Source organism: Meleagris gallopavo, chromosome 1 (genome assembly GCF_905368555.1).
Source record: "Meleagris gallopavo chromosome 1, MGAL_WU_HG_1.1, whole genome shotgun sequence".
NCBI classification, from domain to species: Eukaryota; Metazoa; Chordata; class Aves; order Galliformes; family Phasianidae; genus Meleagris; species Meleagris gallopavo.
The window spans coordinates 73,265,886-73,283,644 of record NC_139404.1 but is presented as its reverse complement, the minus strand read 5'-3'; the positions used below and the strand labels follow the sequence as shown (position 1 = coordinate 73,283,644).

At 40.6% G+C, this 17,759-nt stretch overlaps 1 pseudogene; it reads left to right on the top strand.

Annotated features, from left to right (window-relative positions):
• The first annotated feature begins 16,206 nt into the window (after positions 1–16,206).
• LOC146545419 (uncharacterized) lies at positions 16,207–16,848 on the top strand (annotated as a pseudogene).
• Positions 16,849–17,759: the final 911 nt, after the last annotated feature.

Genomic DNA, 17,759 nt, shown 5'->3' with positions numbered 1-17,759 from the left:
TGGTAACTGAGATCTTGAAATATGAAAACCAAAGGTGGGAGACTCCTTCTCTTCCCCAGTGGTCATCAGACTATTCTACCTGTTGTGGTTTTGATTTCTATTTTAGCTTAGGGAGAAGTACAGATGTTATTGTATTCATTTAAACATGAATCCTTTTACTTTATGTTTTACAAAGTCACTTGTCTCAATATCCTATAACAATGAGTTCTACCTACTGAAAGTCAGTTAAATAAAAGCTGATTTCCTGTATCATCTTTTGCACTACAAATACATTTCATTTTCATGCAATGCTTTTTTGTTCTGCTTTTGGCATTCAGAATAAATAAGAATTCTGGACCAGTCCTCTCTGCACCATTTTACAACTACTCTAGCTCTTTTTTTTTTTTTTTAATAACTGCATACATGTTGTTTCTATAACCACTCTTTATATGGAATTACCTCTCCCACATACTTAGCTACAATCATTGTCCTTGTCTAAAACATTGCTTTTGTTCTGTATCTTTGGAAAAAATATGGTGTTGGCAGGTTTTGTTATCTCTTTAGAGAGAAGGAAATGAAAAAGGAATTCCGTATAGAGCAAGTAAAACTCACATATTTTTCTTTATCTCTTCTTTGTTTGCCTGCAGTTAGATAACTCTTTGAAGGAACTCAATGAAGGGTGTTGAATTTCCTCCCATACGAAGAATCCAAAGCTTTCCCAAGTAACTGCCCCACGCATCTCAATATCAAACTGAGTTTTCAGGGCTCCAGAAGGTGAAAAGGCTGCCACACAAAACAGAAGAGGAGGAAGTCTAATTTTTAATTTTCTCTCTCCATTTCATTACAAAAATGGGATTTATCAGTTTGAAGCAAATGTAGTCACTGAAGGCCTATAGGCAGTTTTCTGGAAGTACCTCTCAGAGCAAGACAAAAGCCAGTTCACCTCTCACACTAGTGTATTAGATGTCTAAGGACATAGTGATTTCATAAATAGCAAACAAAAAGACTTGTGCCAGTGAGAGGACAGAGACAGACAGCAGGTGCCTTCACATCTGATACATGGAAGTGCAGAGATGAGTACATGAAATTAATTACCAGCTGCATGATGGCTAGATAATGCTTCCACCATAGGTACATCTGGGGTTGCAGGCTGGGCAGGGCCTAATAATTGTATGTGAAGATGTGTACAAATGAATTCAGCATCCCATAAGGAAGGCTGAGGAGAAAAGAAGCTGATATTAGCAAGGCATACAAACCTTTAAGATAAACTTTTGATAAGCTCAAAGTCACTCTGTTTCTGCTTTCAAAATATTATACATGAGCTTTCAATCATAATGGTGCCTAAGACATACTTCATATTCTCTATACTCCTTTCAGCATACTTCCACACCATAGCTAGTGTTCAGCGATAGAAAAGCACTTCAAAGCTAGAAGAGAGAATTCTTCTGACTCGGGCGTTTCATGCTATTCTGGTGTCAAGACTAAGTAGTCAAAATGTTTCCCCCAAAAAGATGACCCCAGTTTCTTATAAAGAGCCTGCTTTGATTGGTGAAAGAAGAAAACAACCTTGATATAGATTGGAGTGAGTACTGAGTACAGTCACAGCAAGAAATGGAGACAGAATCTGGACTGCTGCACCAGCCCTCACTGAATAGGGAATGAGGGATCGCTGGACTAGGTTGAGATCTAAGCAGACCTTATATAGAATGTTATTTTTCTGTTTGCACAAAGAATAGCTGGTACATGAGACAGTTAATATAGCAGTTTACATAATTCAAAGCAGATAGTAGAAACTGAAATGCACATATTTTTCATATGTTTGGAAATAGGTGATCTTCCTATCTACTAGTCAGTTCATTTGCACTGTTTATACTATCTCCATAAGAAAATTAAAACAGAAGTTGACCAAAGAAACTTACCTTGTTTTTCAGGCATGTATTTCACTCCTGACAATCAGCTGAACAGCACAGTGTTATGACAATACACAGGCAGAGAAGTCACCTGTTCTTGTTTCTTGCACAGAATAAAGAAAATCTGAGAGAAGTCAAAAGAAGTTGAATTAATAAGATTTGACAGAAGATTTTACACTAAAAATTGATGAGAATAGCAAATGATGGCTCCACACTCATTTCCTCTTTTGCCTATAGAAGCTGGTATAATTCAAAACATGCAATACACCCTGTATTATTTGGAATGGAGAGAAAGTGAAAGGTAGGATTACTTCCACAGAGTCTCAACTACTTTTACTTTTGGATTCGTGTTCTTCTGTCAAAAGAGGACACATCTTAGTCTTGGACTGAGCTTTCATATAATTTGCAGCTGCTTGAGTTTGGTCCTTTTCAGGATGGAGGCGAAATGCTTACTGGTACTAGAGAATGATTTACTGTACCGCGGTGAATGTCCAAACTCTTCTGGGATTTTTGTTAGAAAAGACTGTTTTTGCAGATGAGTACATGTCATGTCACTGTATTTCTGAACATAAACACAATATCAAAAAGTGATTCTACTTTTCAGGGTTGGTACTAAAAAAAAGCTGCTGTTCTTGTTGATGAAAGTGAAGTTGGGTTGGTGAACCCACTGACAATAGTCCTAGGAGGGCTCCACAAGCTGATTCACTTTTCAGAAGTATATTGCCAACTTATCCCCAAAGAGAGCTACTCTGAAGTCTTAAATCAGGATTCAACTTAATGCTTCTGATCCAGCAGAGAGAGAGGATTCCATTGTTAGTTCAGTCAGCTATTTGCAGTACAGGAGAAGACCTGACAGATAAGCTATAAAATGTTTCAGGATAACTTTCACTTCAACACAAGACAGAATCACAGAATACTGTGGGTTGGAAGCATCCAGTCCAACCTCTCTGCTAAAGCAGGTACCCTAGAATAAGTTGCACAGAAAAGTATTGAGGCAGGTTTTGAATATCTCCAGAGAAGGTGACTCTCCAAGCTCTTTGGGAAGGTTGTTCCAGTGCTCTGTCACCTTCAAAGTAGAGAAGTTTTTCCACAGGTTTGTATGGAACTTCCTACATTGCCAGTGTGTCAAGACACTGCTCCCAGCTTTGTATCAATAGCAAACATACTGAAGACGGACTCTATCTCTTTATCTAGGTCCTTGATGAAGATGTTAAACAAGACCAGACCCAATACCGACCCCTGGGGAACACTAACTACAGGTCACACAAACCTTCAACCTACAGTTTTGGAATGATGGCATATAACCAGGATGCATTCTGGTATGTGGGCAATTTCTGTCCTGCCCAGTAACAGCTGTTATTCAGCCAGGCAAGCAACAGCAGATTTTGTATGGCAGTAGATACTTCAGCAGCCTTAATCTACTGGTAACTAAGATTTTAGGGAATCATCTGGCAGTTGCCAATGTTCAAAGCTTCTTTCCCAGCACTGTTGTGAGGAAGGAGTATCTATCCATAGGAAAGGCACTGCAGAGTGGAAAGAGTGTAGTTCTTGGAATAGAGATAGGCAAACTGCACTGCAGGGCTTCTTCTAGAAAGGAGCTTCTGAGAAATTTGAGCAGCATGATATCCAGTGGTAATGTCAGATTCTCACATGCAAAATGCTGTCAAAAAACAGCGTGCTGAAGTTGTGCCCTGTTCTTTAACAACATCAACTTTTTTCCCACCAATAGAACTGAACACATGCAAACAGCATTTACTGAAAAGCATAGGCCAAATAAATGCAGGATCAATCAAGGACATTAATTTATGGCACCCAGCCCCATTCTGAAAAGGGAATGATTTATTTACAGAACCAGTCCATCTATGAAGCCAAGTTGAACCCTTCCTACTCTATACCCATATATGAAAGGTCATGGGCAATCTGGTTAAGTTCCCACTGACTGGAAAATGGGAAACATAACCTCCGTTTTCAAGAAGGAAAAAAGAAAAAGAAGATCCAGGGAACTACAGGCCAGTCAATCTCACCTCTGTGCCTGGCAAGATCATGGAGCAGATCCTCCTGAAGACCCTACTAAGGCACATGGGAGATAAAGACAAAGTGATTGGTTGCAACCAACATGGCTTCTCTAAGGGTAAGTCATGCCTGACAAACTTGTTGGACTTCTGTGATGGAGTTATAGCACCAGTGGTGAAATAAGAACAATGGACGTCATCTGCCTGCAAAGAGTTTGGTACTATCCCACATAACATACTAGTTGCCAAATTGGAGAAAAATGGATCTGATGGATGGACCACTTGCTGGACAAAGAATTGGCTAGATGGTCACACTCAGAGAGTTGAATAGCTTAGTGTCCAAGTGGATACCAATGATGAGTGGTGTTGCTCAGGAATTGGTGGACCAATGGTTGGACCAGTGCCATTTAACATCTTTGCAGATGACATGGACAGTGAGATCGAGTGCACCTCAGCAAGTTTGTAAATTACACCAATTTGACCAGTGCAGTTGACACATAGAGGGAAGAGATGTCACCCAGAGCAACCTGGACAGGCTTGAGAGGTTGGCCCATGCCAATCAAATGAAGTTCAATAAGGCCAAGTGTAAGGTCCTGCCCCTGGGTGGAGACAATTCCAAGCACAGATACAGATTGGGCAGAGAATGGCTTGAGAACAGCCCTGAGGAGAAGGATTTGGGGGTGTCAGTTGATGAAAGACTCAATGTGAGCTGGCAATGTGCACTTACAGCCCAGATGGCCAACTGTATCCTGGGTTGCACCAAGAGAAGCCTGACTAGCAGGCTGACAGAGTTGTTTCTGCCCATCTACTCTGCTCTCATGAGGCCCCACCTCTACTGCATCCAGTTATGGAGACCTCTACATAAGAAGAACATACGGCTGTTGGAGTGTCCAGAGGAGAGCCACGAAGATGATCAGAGGGCTGGAGTATCTCCCCTGTGGGGATAGGCTGAGTTGGGGCTCTTCAGGCTGGAGAAGAGAAGGCTCCAGGGGGATCTTATAGTGGCTGGAGGATTACAAGGCCAGGCTGGAAGCAGAAGAAACACTTAGAACTCAAAGCAAAATGGCTACTTAATCTTACTGTTTGAGATTTTTAACTATATAGTGTGTTAATGCTGCTCCTGTGATCAACAAGTCTGTCTGTTGCTTTTCCGAGTTTGGAGCTCAGAAAGGTGTGTTAATCAGCATGCAAGATTGCTTTGGCAGTATAGATGACTGATTTGCTAAGTTTCTTGTTCTTTAACAAGACAAGGGCGTCTGCTCAGAAACTGTTTCTAATCTACGCAAGTATTTGAAAAACTGAAAAGCTGAGATCTACACTGATATGTTCAAAGCCCACCATGTCTGGGAGCAAAACATAATACCTCATATGTTCAAACAGAAGAAACTAATGCAGCATTTTGAAAAGCTAAAGGGACATATATCCCTTTGTGATGGCCAGACAAATAATCTGCATATCCACAAAAGAAGCAGGGCCTACAGAACTGTACCCTCGTTCCTCATTCACTTCAGCTTTGATCCACCAGCTGGCAGAGGTAGCCACAGTCATCCAAGATTGAATTTTTTAGAAACTGAAACAAAAGAAAAGAAATAGAGAACCATTTTATGTTCAACTCCAAATGCTCCAAAAAGATGGACATATTAATGCTAAAAGTCAAAGGATCTCTCCATTTAATACTCATTGACAGAATATCCAGTAATTCATACAGCTGAGCAAATAGTAAAAACATGAAACAAAGTATTTCTTATACTTGTTGGTATCTTAATAAGAAAATATGGTCTGTGCATATTTGTAACTTTTTATGTAACGAGTGGTCAAAAATGCATTATTAGGAACAGTAAATTCAATTCTAGGCTTCAGAATCCCCCTGAAAACAAATGATGTTCTCATTTACAAAGATTTTCTACAGTTTTGTTTTGTCTCATTACATTTGCGTATCAGTTGGAAAGCCAGAAACTATATCAAGTACCAGTGCAAACTGAACAGTCAAGTACAGACAACCAATAAGAACTACTTCATAAGTTGAAAGGGCAAATTTCTCGATATCTGAAAGTTTTCCAGACCTATTCAGCAGTACTATCAGTTTTCAGTGCCCTACGTTAACTAAAGATCTTACAGAAAGGTTTGAACATAGTGAACAAGCAGAAAACAACAGAATTAATACTCTTGACAGCAAGAAGATACAGTGTGCTTGGCAGTCTTGGAGAAGATTGTACTAAGTCTGAGCAAGCAATTCTTCTCAGCGATAGGTCCCTCACCAGCTAGATCTGAGAGAAAATAAGGAATTTCCGTATCCTCTATACACTCTGTGTCTACCTGGGAGATGCCAATTTTTAATCATTCATTAAGGAATGCTTCAACATAAATTTAATTATGAAATGAAGATTCAGAAATCAAAGAAAATACAAATTTTTACAAATATTTTGTCACTTTCAACAGGGCAGTATTGACTCTTGAGGCAAAATGCAGATATGTCTGAATGGTCTCCCACTCCCTTCATTAGAGTCCATCATCAAATTCTGTTTATAAGGCTCTGACTTTTCAATACTTGCTAAACTCTTACCCAAAAGGGGCCAACTCTGTCTTCTCACCTCAAAGTATTTAGCTTGATATCATCATGTATATATTGTAGGCAACCAGCAGACGTCACAGCTTCAGCAGTTTCTATGCACACATGTAGAAGGAGGGCCCTGTGCCCTTCTGCAAGGAGGTAGAGAAGTGTGACTGGTGGTGGAGAGTGGTCCAGGGGCCACAGTTCCATCCTCAGGCCTCAGAAGCAACACATAGCCTAAGTTGGCACATCTCACAAACTATTGGGCAGGTTTATTTAATCACTTCCCTTTAGCCTGCTCTCTGTTGCACGCTCACTGGCAGAAAACTGATATTGCATGATAATACAAAGCAACCTTGCAGCTCTTCTCCTGTCCTTGGTTTCATGTGACATACTTCTAAGAGGCCATAGCTCTGCACTAGTATTAGAGATGTAGCATCCCAAAGACTGCTTTGCAAAACACCAGGAAAAGAGATCTTTCCTGTCTGTGAGGATGACTGGAGTCCTCATCACAGGCTGCATGCCTGAAGGAAGATGTGGTTCAAGACATCTACAGCAGGAATCTGCAGAACAAAGCAAGCAGTTTCTGGATCTTCAAGAGTTTAAGTTTTTATGGCTAAATAATAGATTTTTTCCATCACTAATGTTACTTTCTTCATGTCCCACAATACTCAGGACATCTGAAATTCTCCACTGTCTCATTTTTATATCTACTTATACAGCAGATTCTCTTAAAAGCATGTTGTTTTGCTGTAAAATTACAAAAATCTTCCCTCTGCTAAAACTGCTCTTCATTTCTTCAGGAAGAGAGAGCTCAGTATTCTTTCACACTACCTCATCCCAATCCTGCCTCATCCCTAATCCACAAAAATGCAGGAAACAAAACCACCCTAGTCCTCATTCTTGCATTCCTCCCATTCCCTCAAGGTGGTTACTGCTCTGCTAAACTTCTTTGTTATCTCTCTTCAGACTCAAGTGCCTCTCGCTGTTTTAGACCCATTGAAGTCCTCTACTGAATTTTAGTTGCTGTCTTCCTCATGAATCCATGAGCCTCAGGGCATCCTTTTTTTAAATGCCATTCCTGTCCCACACTACTCTACTAATCCCCATTCCTTCTAAAACTACACATCTTTGACTATTCTTGTTCTATGGAATTTACAGACCATGTTAAGAGCATTTTAATATTCCAATTCTGTATTTAACAACCTATCTGACATCCTGAACTCCAAGTTAGACTTCTAGAATTCAAATCCTGAAACATTTTATATCCTACACACTATGCCCCATGCTCTTTCCCTATTCCCCATACCCCTTACATTAGACCTGCCATTCACCTTTGTGGTAATTTGAGACATTTAACTCTGCGGATTCCACAGAGATTTGCCCAACTGAACCCATAGCTATTGAAGACCTGAGGTCTCCTAACTGTAAAGTGACAAATCTCAAACACAATGCAATATTGCTTTTTGTTGTTGTTGTTTGAGAATAGGTTATATTGGCATCACAGCAAGTTTAAATCTCAAAGTATCAGTTCTACTCAGTCTACTTGGTTTTCCCACAACATATGCATTTTTACACATGCATTTAAAGAAAATAATTTTCCATAATATTCTGGAGTTAAGATGCAATTCTGAGCCCATCTTTTGTGTCATTCTGTCAGAGCTCTTTGAAGGTTGAACAGAAAGCTTCTGAGAGTTCCCTAATACAGCCAGCTCTCCAACACCTTTATTGCAATCTAGGTAGATGTCCCTGAGAAAATTTGAAGTTTTAAATGAAGTTTAAGGAAAAATGAAAATCCACCCAGTGAAAAAATGTAGGCACATAAGAGCTACAGGTTCATTTTAGTTTTATTTTTCATGATCATGCTGTTCTCATGGAAATTGCTACTGAAGTGTTCATCTCTACCTACCTCCACTTTCAAGGATGTAGTTGTAGAATTCTTGAATTTTCTGACAATTTAAAGCTATCACAAGTTTTGGAAAGAAACCAGAATTAGTATACCCAAGTTCAGCCCCATTTATCCTACCCTTGACTGTCCCTGAAAAAGGCTTGAGGCTACAGCTACTGAACAGAAAATATGTAGATCACTCTGAAAATAATGCCTCTTACATATTTCCATGGAAACGACAACAGATACAAAGAGCACAATAACAGTGTTTATAGAGCAAATTTTCAGCTACAAAACACTATTTTTCAACACAGTCAACACCATTAGCTATGTATTTTTTGCCAGCAATGAACAAGAGCCCACATGCTACATTCATAAAAGCCTGCACCAGCAGAGGTGGCCTGATGCTTCTGTCACCACTGCTGAAATCCACCACCTACTGCCTCACTGTGCTGACATCTACTGCTTAGTCTCCATAAATGCTCAGCAACATTGATAGTGCAATTTTTTCCACATGAAGGAATTCAATTCTACACCTTTTCTTCATAGACATTTCTACATCAAACAACATTTTGTCAAACTACCCCTCTGCTGCTGTCTGTTGCACGGCAATAAAACTTAATGGAACTGGCAGGAAAGTTCAACCTCTGCTGCCATATTGCCACCATCTGCCTCTGACATCACTGATGAACATAATAAAGTAGGAGGCATTACTTTCGGAGCAGTCCTCATAATTCATTCTCAATAGAATTTAAAATCTTGAACCATGATTACAGCCATGTTTCAAGAAGGAAAAGAAAGACATCCCTTGCAATGTTAAGCTATTTGTTTATCTTCTATTTCCAGTCTTCAAAGTTTTGTTGATATTTTACCAGCAAAAACAAAACAAAAAACTCCAACTTGCTGTATTCAAAATATAAGATCCAGGAGTTCTCTCTACCATGTGGGAAAATCAATCATGGTCTTTACCAAAGTGATGTAGGTGCCATAACTGCAGTTTTCTGTAGGCATCCTAATAGATTCTCCATGCTACCAGGCAATTTAGGATTAATTAATCGCTCTTGAAGTTCCAGAGATGTTAACTGTGCTATGTTTGTTATTTGGCTTTCTCAGGTCCAATTTATATTAGTTGCTCTATTGCATATGTTTTAATAAAATGTAATACTCACACATAAAATAATATTTCTTCTCTACCCTTCTTTCCTGTGGTAGTGAGAGCTTTTCAGTTATACTTGGAAGTACTTAGTTTACCTAGAAAACACTTTACTGCAGTTACTTTTAACAATCTATGTTAATATACCCTAGTTCTACCACACTTGAAAATAGATGATGGCTTTTTCCAAGTTTCTTTTCTTGGTACTGAGAAAAGGACGTTTCTCCTTTGAATTGTCATATACGGCTATGTCTACGAGTATCCATACCCCCTTTGGAAGTGTCTCCCACTATCCTGTGTCCACTCATTCCCTACTGCAAGTGGCAGTAGCTTGTGAATTACATGGTAGGGAAAACTATGGCCTAATATCAGGCCTCTTATGCTGGTAAATAGGTGTTTTAAAGGGCCTTGTAAATGGTTTCTTAGCAGCCAGACAAAACAGTTCTATTGAACTACAAATGCATAGAGTGTGCCTGGCACTATTTACCTGTCACTGTCCTTATGGCTTTGCATATGTGGACAAACAATATTAAAAGCAATAGGCTTGACTATATCCCAATTATACATATACATATACATTCAGGTGAAACGTAACAAAGTGTGGCTGTACCTAAACCTACCTGTCTGAAACCTCACAGCCTCAAATACATCAGCACTGTTATGGTGACATAAGATAATCTGTATATATATCTACTCTGAAGTCAAGCACTACTGTCAACTCCTTGGCCTGCACTCTGACATAAACACTGAGGCCCTCAGCACAAGTGCATCATGTGTGTCCTGGCACAGAAGCATACGCCCTTGTAATCCAGGCAAAATCTGCCAGCAGAGAGATTAGTTGGTGATTATCAACTGGCTCAGAGTCAGTCCATCAGGGATTTAGTACTACTACATGCACTCAGATGCTCCATCTACATTCCACTTTTGTGCTTCTCCCAAACCATAAAACATAAGCTTCAAATAAAAGAGAAAATCTGGGAAGAAGGAGTAGACTTACCCCACCAGCACAGCTGCCTTCAGATCTCTCTTTCTTCAGGATGTCCCCAGCACAATTTTTTCCTGTCAGTCTCGATACATGCAGCAGGCAGCAAACCAAGAAGCTGCAAGAGCACATGTCACTAAGTAGATGTGCCCAGTTTTCTTCTCCAAAAGTGAAATAAATGCGTGGTCTCTTGGGACTCACATGGATGTGGTTGATATTAACACCTGCTAAGTACCATTCAGAGACCCCCATCCTTATACACTGTAAAGTCACTACAAGATACTTCATTGATGTTGAATGCAGTTTTATAACTTTGCCAGAGTTGAGATTACATCGCAATTCCGTTCCCTCTTTCTTGCTTCTCCCCGCAAAATGGATCAGAATTTGGAATTGGAAAGAGAAGAAGAATGAATACTGAACAAGGACTCTACAGGAATGAGCCACTGACCTTTAATCTCACACTTGGAAACTCGGCCAAATTCTCATATGGAAGCCAGACCAACATTTCAGCTGCAGATTTCTTCAGGACATAGAGATTGCTGAGCTATTCATATTGTTGAATAAGACTCAAAAATACAGATACAAACTTTTCCATCAGATCTTCGTGGGCCATAAGTGTCCTGGGGAGCAAGCTCTCAGGGATTTAAACTATGCTCGATAGGAAGGGAGGGGAGTTAGATGTGACAGAGAAGGACTGAGGGATGTTGTCACTGTTGGAGATTGCAGGGAAAAACCTGAATGGCCCCATAGAGTAATGTGAGGGCTCCTCAGAGGAGGTTATATTGCTGATATCCAGACTAAAACTATCTCTAGGGGTAACTGCACCTACTGCTTCCCTGAAGTTCCTGTATGCCAAAGTGTGCAGCACTGGAAATAAACAGGAGGAAATGGAGATGTGTGTACAGTCACAAGGCTGTGACTTCATGCCAATCACAGAGATGTGGTGGGACAGCTCGCATGACTGGAATGGTGTCATAGAGAACTACATCCTGTTTAGGAAAGACAAGCTGGGAAGCAAGGTGGAGAACTTGCGCTTTACGTGAGAGAGCAACTAGTATGTATCAAGTTCCACCTTCGAGAGGGTGAAGACAGTATGGAGAGCTTGTGGGAGAGAAATAAGGGGCAGACTGGCATAGGTAACACTGTTGAGGGAATGTACTACAGGTCATCCAATCAGAAGGATGAAGTCAATGAGGCCTTCTACAAGCACCTGGAAGTAGCCTCGCAATCCCATGCACTGGTTCTCATGGGGGATTCTAATCATCCAGATATCTGTTGGGTTAGCAACACAGCCAGACACATGTGTTCCAGTCAGTTCCTGCAATATGCTGAAGGTAATTTTCTGACTCAGGCGGTAGAAGAGCCAACAAGGCAGGGGGTGCTTCTGGACCTTGTCCCATCCAACATGGAGGGGTTCATTAGGGATATGAAGTTTAGGGGCAGCTTGGGATGCAGCAATCGTGAGATGGTGGAGTTCAAGAACATAAGTGGAAGAAGTAAGGCAGAAAGTAGGATTGTTACCCTGGACTTTCAGAGAGCCAACACCAACCTTTTCTGGAGCCTACTTGGAAGTATCTCATGGACTAGAATGTTAGAAGGTAAGGAGCCCATGAGAGCTGAGCAACATTTAAACAGCACTTCTTCCAAGCTGGCAGAGGTGATTGCCAAACTGCTCTCTTTCATCTTTGAGAGGTCTCAGAGAACAGGAAAGGTGCCTGAAGACTGGAGCATAGCCGATGTCACTCTGCTCTTCAGAAATTGCAAGAAGGAGGATCTGGGATAGTGTAGGCCAGTCACTCTCACCTTTGTCCCTCAAAAGACAGTGGAACAGCTTGTTCTGGTTGCCATCTCCAAGCATTTGGAAGAGAAGAAGGTCACTGAGAGTAGTCAGCATCAACTGAGCAAGGGGAAATCATGCTCAATCAACCTGGTAGCCTTCAGAGATGGCAGCGCCAGCTGGGTAGATATGGGGAGAGCAGTGGATGTCACCTACCTTGATTTCAGCAAGGCTTTTGATACTGTCTTCCATGACATCCTGATAATGAAGCTGAGAAGGTGTGTGATAATGAGTGGATGGTGAGGTGGGCTGAGAACTGACTGGCTGAGCTCAGAGGGTGGTGACTGGCAGTGCAGTGTCTAGTTGGAGACCTGTTACTAGCAGTATTCCCCAGAAGTCATTGCTGGATTCTTGTTCAATATCTTCATTGGCAGCCTTGTTGAGGGGATAGTGTCTACCCTCAGCAAGTGCGCCCATGACAGAAAACTGGGAGGAGTGGCTGACACACCTGAAGGCTGTGCTGCCATTCAGCAAGACCTGGACAGGCTGGAGAGCTGGGCAGTAAGAAACCATATGAGATTTAACAAAAGCAAGTATAGTGTCTTGTACCTGGGAAGGACTAACCAAAAGTATCAGAATAGACTGGAGCATGACCTACTGGAGAGGAGTTTGCAGAGAAGAATCTGGGTTTCCCAGTGAACAACAGGGTTTCTGTGAGCCAGCAGTGTGCCCTGGCGACCAAGAATGCCAATAGGATCCTGGGATGCTGTCATAGTTTCATGATTTTTGGTTATCAGTATTCCATATCATAACATCATGTAGTGCACTGGGCGTTAAAGAGCTAATGCTCCAGTTCCTGGTACCTGGTTCTCAGAAGAGAATTACATACTACATACCCCAGAGGTCTTTGCATTCTTTCCATTTTCCATTCAGAGGGAAAGATAAGACTGTTCTCATATCACTGGATGTTCCTCTCTTTTCTCTTCTGCTCAGCCCAGCTAGATGTCTCATTTCAGCATTAGAATAAGGCCTTTGGTTTTCAGTCACTCTCTCTTTTATTTTATTAGCTCCAATTCTAATTATATTGTATCATGTTGCATTATAGTGTGTTACCTTGCATTCAGATATATTATTTAGTAAATTATTTTGTTTCTACTCAGATTGTTGCCACTTTGCCACTGTTTTGTTTTTAGGCCCATGTCTCTACCCCTTCCCAGGGCAAAGGGGTGTGTGTCCCCCCAGCCCGCTAGTCACAGAACCGGACCAAATCAGCCTGTAAACTTTTTACAGGTGTATTAAAATGATAGCAGCCAGCAGATCAAGGGAGGTGATCCTCCCCCTCTTCTCTGCCCTGGTCAGGCCTTACCTGGAGTACTGTATCCAATTCTGGGCTCCCCAGTACAAAAAAGACAGGGATCTTCTAGAGAGAGTCCAGAGGAGGGCCACAAAAAATGATAAGGGACTTGGAGCATCTCCCCTATGAGGAAAAGCTGAGTTATCTGGGTCTGTTCAGCCTCAAGAAAGGAAGACACAGAGGTGATCTTATTAATGTTTATTAATATATAATATAAATTAATATATCAATTTGTAATATAAAGGGATATGGCCAGCCCCTCTTTACAGTTGTCTGTGGGGACAAGAAAGGGGAAAATGGCCATAAATTGAAGCATAGGAAGTTCCACACCAATATGCAAAGAGACTTCTTCACTGTAAGTGAGATGGAGCACTGGAACAGACTGCCCAAGAAGGTTGTGAATTCTCCTTTTGTGGAGATATTCAAGACCCACCTGGATGCCCACCTGTGCAGCCTGCTACTGGGGGCCTGCTTTGCAGAGGGGTTGGACTTGATCCCTGGAGGTCCCTCCCAGCCCCTACAATTGTGTGATTCTGTAATCTACTCTGTGATCTTTTAACACTGGAGAAAAATTTCTGCTGCAGTGAATTTTCACAAGCATATTTAATTTAAGGCAAAGTATTTTTTTTTTTTTTAATGCAAGCTGAAATGAGTTTTTAAAAAATTACTATAAGGTATATTATGTTTTTCAAAACTTACCCTGTTCCTGAAATATTCCCAGTGGTACTATCATAGATGTTGTTGGCATGGCAGGCAAATGGACAGATTGTTTCAAGAATGTGATATTTTGTACACTCCAAGAATGGGTGTCTTCATGGATTTTAATGCAACTGTAAAAGTAAGTCTGCGGAGAACATACACAAATCTTCTTGGGGCTTACAGTTTCAGCAAAGACTAAACAGGAAAAAAAACAAAAACAAAAAACAAAAAACAAAAAACACTGCTCCTTCACTGATGGAATACTAAGGGAGCTCTGAATGCCAAAGTAGATTTGTGTTTTCACTCACACTAACTGGCCAAGAAAAAAGGATACTGTAGGGATATAGTTGCTGCCATAATATTAAATACAATATGTGACAGTCAGCTCAGACAAGCCGAGCTGAGGTTTAGAAGTTTGATTATTCTACCTATTTTAAAATCAACTTATCTCATGCTCTTTATATGTTTGACACAAAATAATTATTAAATAGCAGCACTAAAGTAATTCTGAATGCTTTTAGTCTGTACAGTGTTTATTATTCCGTCCTGTGATTACTCTGAATGAAACTGGTAAAACAAAACAGACCTGTTTCAGTACTTAAGAAAGACAAGGAGTAGTGGGTCAGTTTTTATCCAGATCAAGGCTACATCAAGCTGATGCTCTCTACACCACAGTAGATGTTTATCAGACCTGACAGGTCTGCATGCTTTTTTTTAGCTCTGAGCATTTACTTAACACTCTTGTAAAATAATAAAATTACTTACCTACCTAAAAAGTTTATTTTAATACAGATACAACTGTTTGAAAAGTGAGAGCTGCTTCTTGATGTTAATCAGACTGGTAAGCCAAATTTAAAATGAATTTTTCATTTATCCAGTCTTTAAACTATTATTACATCATTACTTCAGTTATCCACTGAATCCAAACCACATTGTATGTAGCAAGAAAGCCTCAGGTCTGATAGATCATTTATTTTCACTTCCACAGTGTTATAAAAGTATAAGCCATGTTCATAGACTTCTGATAAGCAACAAGAGATCTACATTAAAAAACAGATGACATACATTTACCAAACAAGAAAAATGATTTTATCAGCTCTTAAACTCACAAGTTCATGGAGTGATAATGAAAACAATGAAAGATAGATCTCTTCTGCATTAGAACACACCTTCAGTTGATATCACTAGCCTGCTAACATCAACAAAACACCAAATAATAGTCACAATAGTTTCAAGTTGAGTCAAAGAACATCAAACCAGTTAAGGCAACAAAATTTAACTGACAGGCACAAAGTTAAAGAAATCTACGCAGTGGTTATACTTCACTTCAACCACTGAAGAAACATCTAGCTTCTAGAATTTTTGATCGAGCTTGGTGTAGACGTAGATATCTACAACTGAATTAGCTCATTATACTTACCTGAGCTCTAAGTACCCATTCAGCTACTCACACAAGCACCTATTGACATTCAAGGTACTCTTGGGTGTCCCATCTGACCTCCTGCTCTGAAATAGGCATGTTTTGTGATATATTGCAGTGGAATTCTTAAGTCACAGCCTGAACCAGTACATGAGCACGTGAGCAGGGGAAGCCTAGATCCACTCCTGTTCTCCCCATCTCAGCAGTACTTCTGGGAGCGAGTATGCAGACAGTCTGTGTGCAACCCCCCACCTCCTTCCTTTGGGTGCCAGAGTTCGAGCTGCATTCCTCAGCTTGCCCTTTTTTCCATGCTATTGCTGGGAAGGGTGAGTTAATTCCTCTTTCTTTGATATCTTGTTCTATAGAACCTACATCTCAAATAAAGGCTCTGTCATATCCTTTGTTTACTTTACATTTTGGCAAGCCAGGCAGTCAAATATCTTTAAAGATATACCATCATAAGCCTCCTAGAATATTTACCATGGCTTTTCTGAACAATATCATGAAATAGTTTGGATAGGGTAACTTTGAGTGAAGTTTTTCTAGGGCACATCCCAGGATTCTCAGGATCCGCATATCATGAGATAACTTCTATTGTTGAAAAATGGGGCACCCTGTGGGATGGAGGAAATGCCCAGAAATCCCCAGCTGACCTGGCTGAGCATTTCAATAGTCTTAACAAAAATATACTCACTACTCAAGAATGACAGCTAGATGCCACCATGGTGGCATGGCCACTGCTGATGGCCTTGAACCAGCTGAACATAACTGAAGAGACTCTCACTTATTAAAATCAACTACTGCATGATCATGTTGAAAAACTGGAAAGACAGGATGCAATTTTGATGGGGATAAAACCTAATCCAATCAATCCCCTACAGAAGATCTGGAATATCTCTCTAGAAGAAACCAGGGACCCTGTATAAAAGAATCCACATAAAATGGATTCTGTAAATGAAAGCACTAAGAGGTTGAATCTTGAGGCTACACTAGAGCTAGACCTTTTGAGATCTGCTTGGTTATAACTCAAAAAAACAAACAAAAAAAGCAGGATAGGCTAGCAGGGGTGGCCCCCCTCCCTGACCATGCTACATGTAACAGCTCACCCATATATGGCAACTGAACTAATGGATCTAGTACAGTGGTTTAGATAAAAACCCAAAAGAGAGCATGCCAGCATTGCTGCTCCCAATTATAATAAATGGGGGCAGAAAGCATTGTGATGACTGGACTGGAAATTTCAAAACTGGCACACATTACTACTTACCCTTCCCTCTGGCAAAGACTATATGCAGCTGTCCAACATAATAAGGAAAATCATCCATTGATCAGATGGTTAATGGCCACATACTGTACAACATGGTCAAATAAGAATGATGTATCATTAAATATGGGCCTATGTTCCACTACGGAGGACTTGTAATTTGAGAATTAGGTGTGAAAGAGGCAATCTATGAGGAGGATTTTGAGAGCCCAAACCGGAATAAGTTTTCATCAGGAATGAGGATCTCATCCTGCAGCAAGCTCTGCCACATCAGTATTGGTATCCATACTGAACCACCCTAGTGTCCTCAGAGGCCATAATACAACAGGCTGCCCAATTGGTGGCAGGTCTGGGGGAAACAGAGCACCTATGGGTCAGGTGCAATGTCCAAATGGTGGTGGAAAAGTTGGAAATCCATTCACCAACGCAACCTAGGAGACCTGCCCCTAAAGTAATTCAGAGTGGACCCATCGGTGTCTCAAGAAAACAAATGTTTGGTGACCTGATTAGAGCAGGAGTTTCATTTGAAAAGACTGATGGACAGCCTAATCAGGTCTTATTACAACTATGTGTGAGAGGTAGATTTTGTTTTTGCAGTAGAAGCTTCCAGTATTTTCTCTATGTATTATAGATCTTTACTGAACTTATAACCCTCTTGTGAAATAGCTGTTTTTCTTCCACTAAGAAAGTTGCTGAACAGAGTAAGAGGCTATAGGTTTGCAGTGTTCTGACTGGGGTAGAATTGAGCCAGGCACAAGATAAGGCAAATA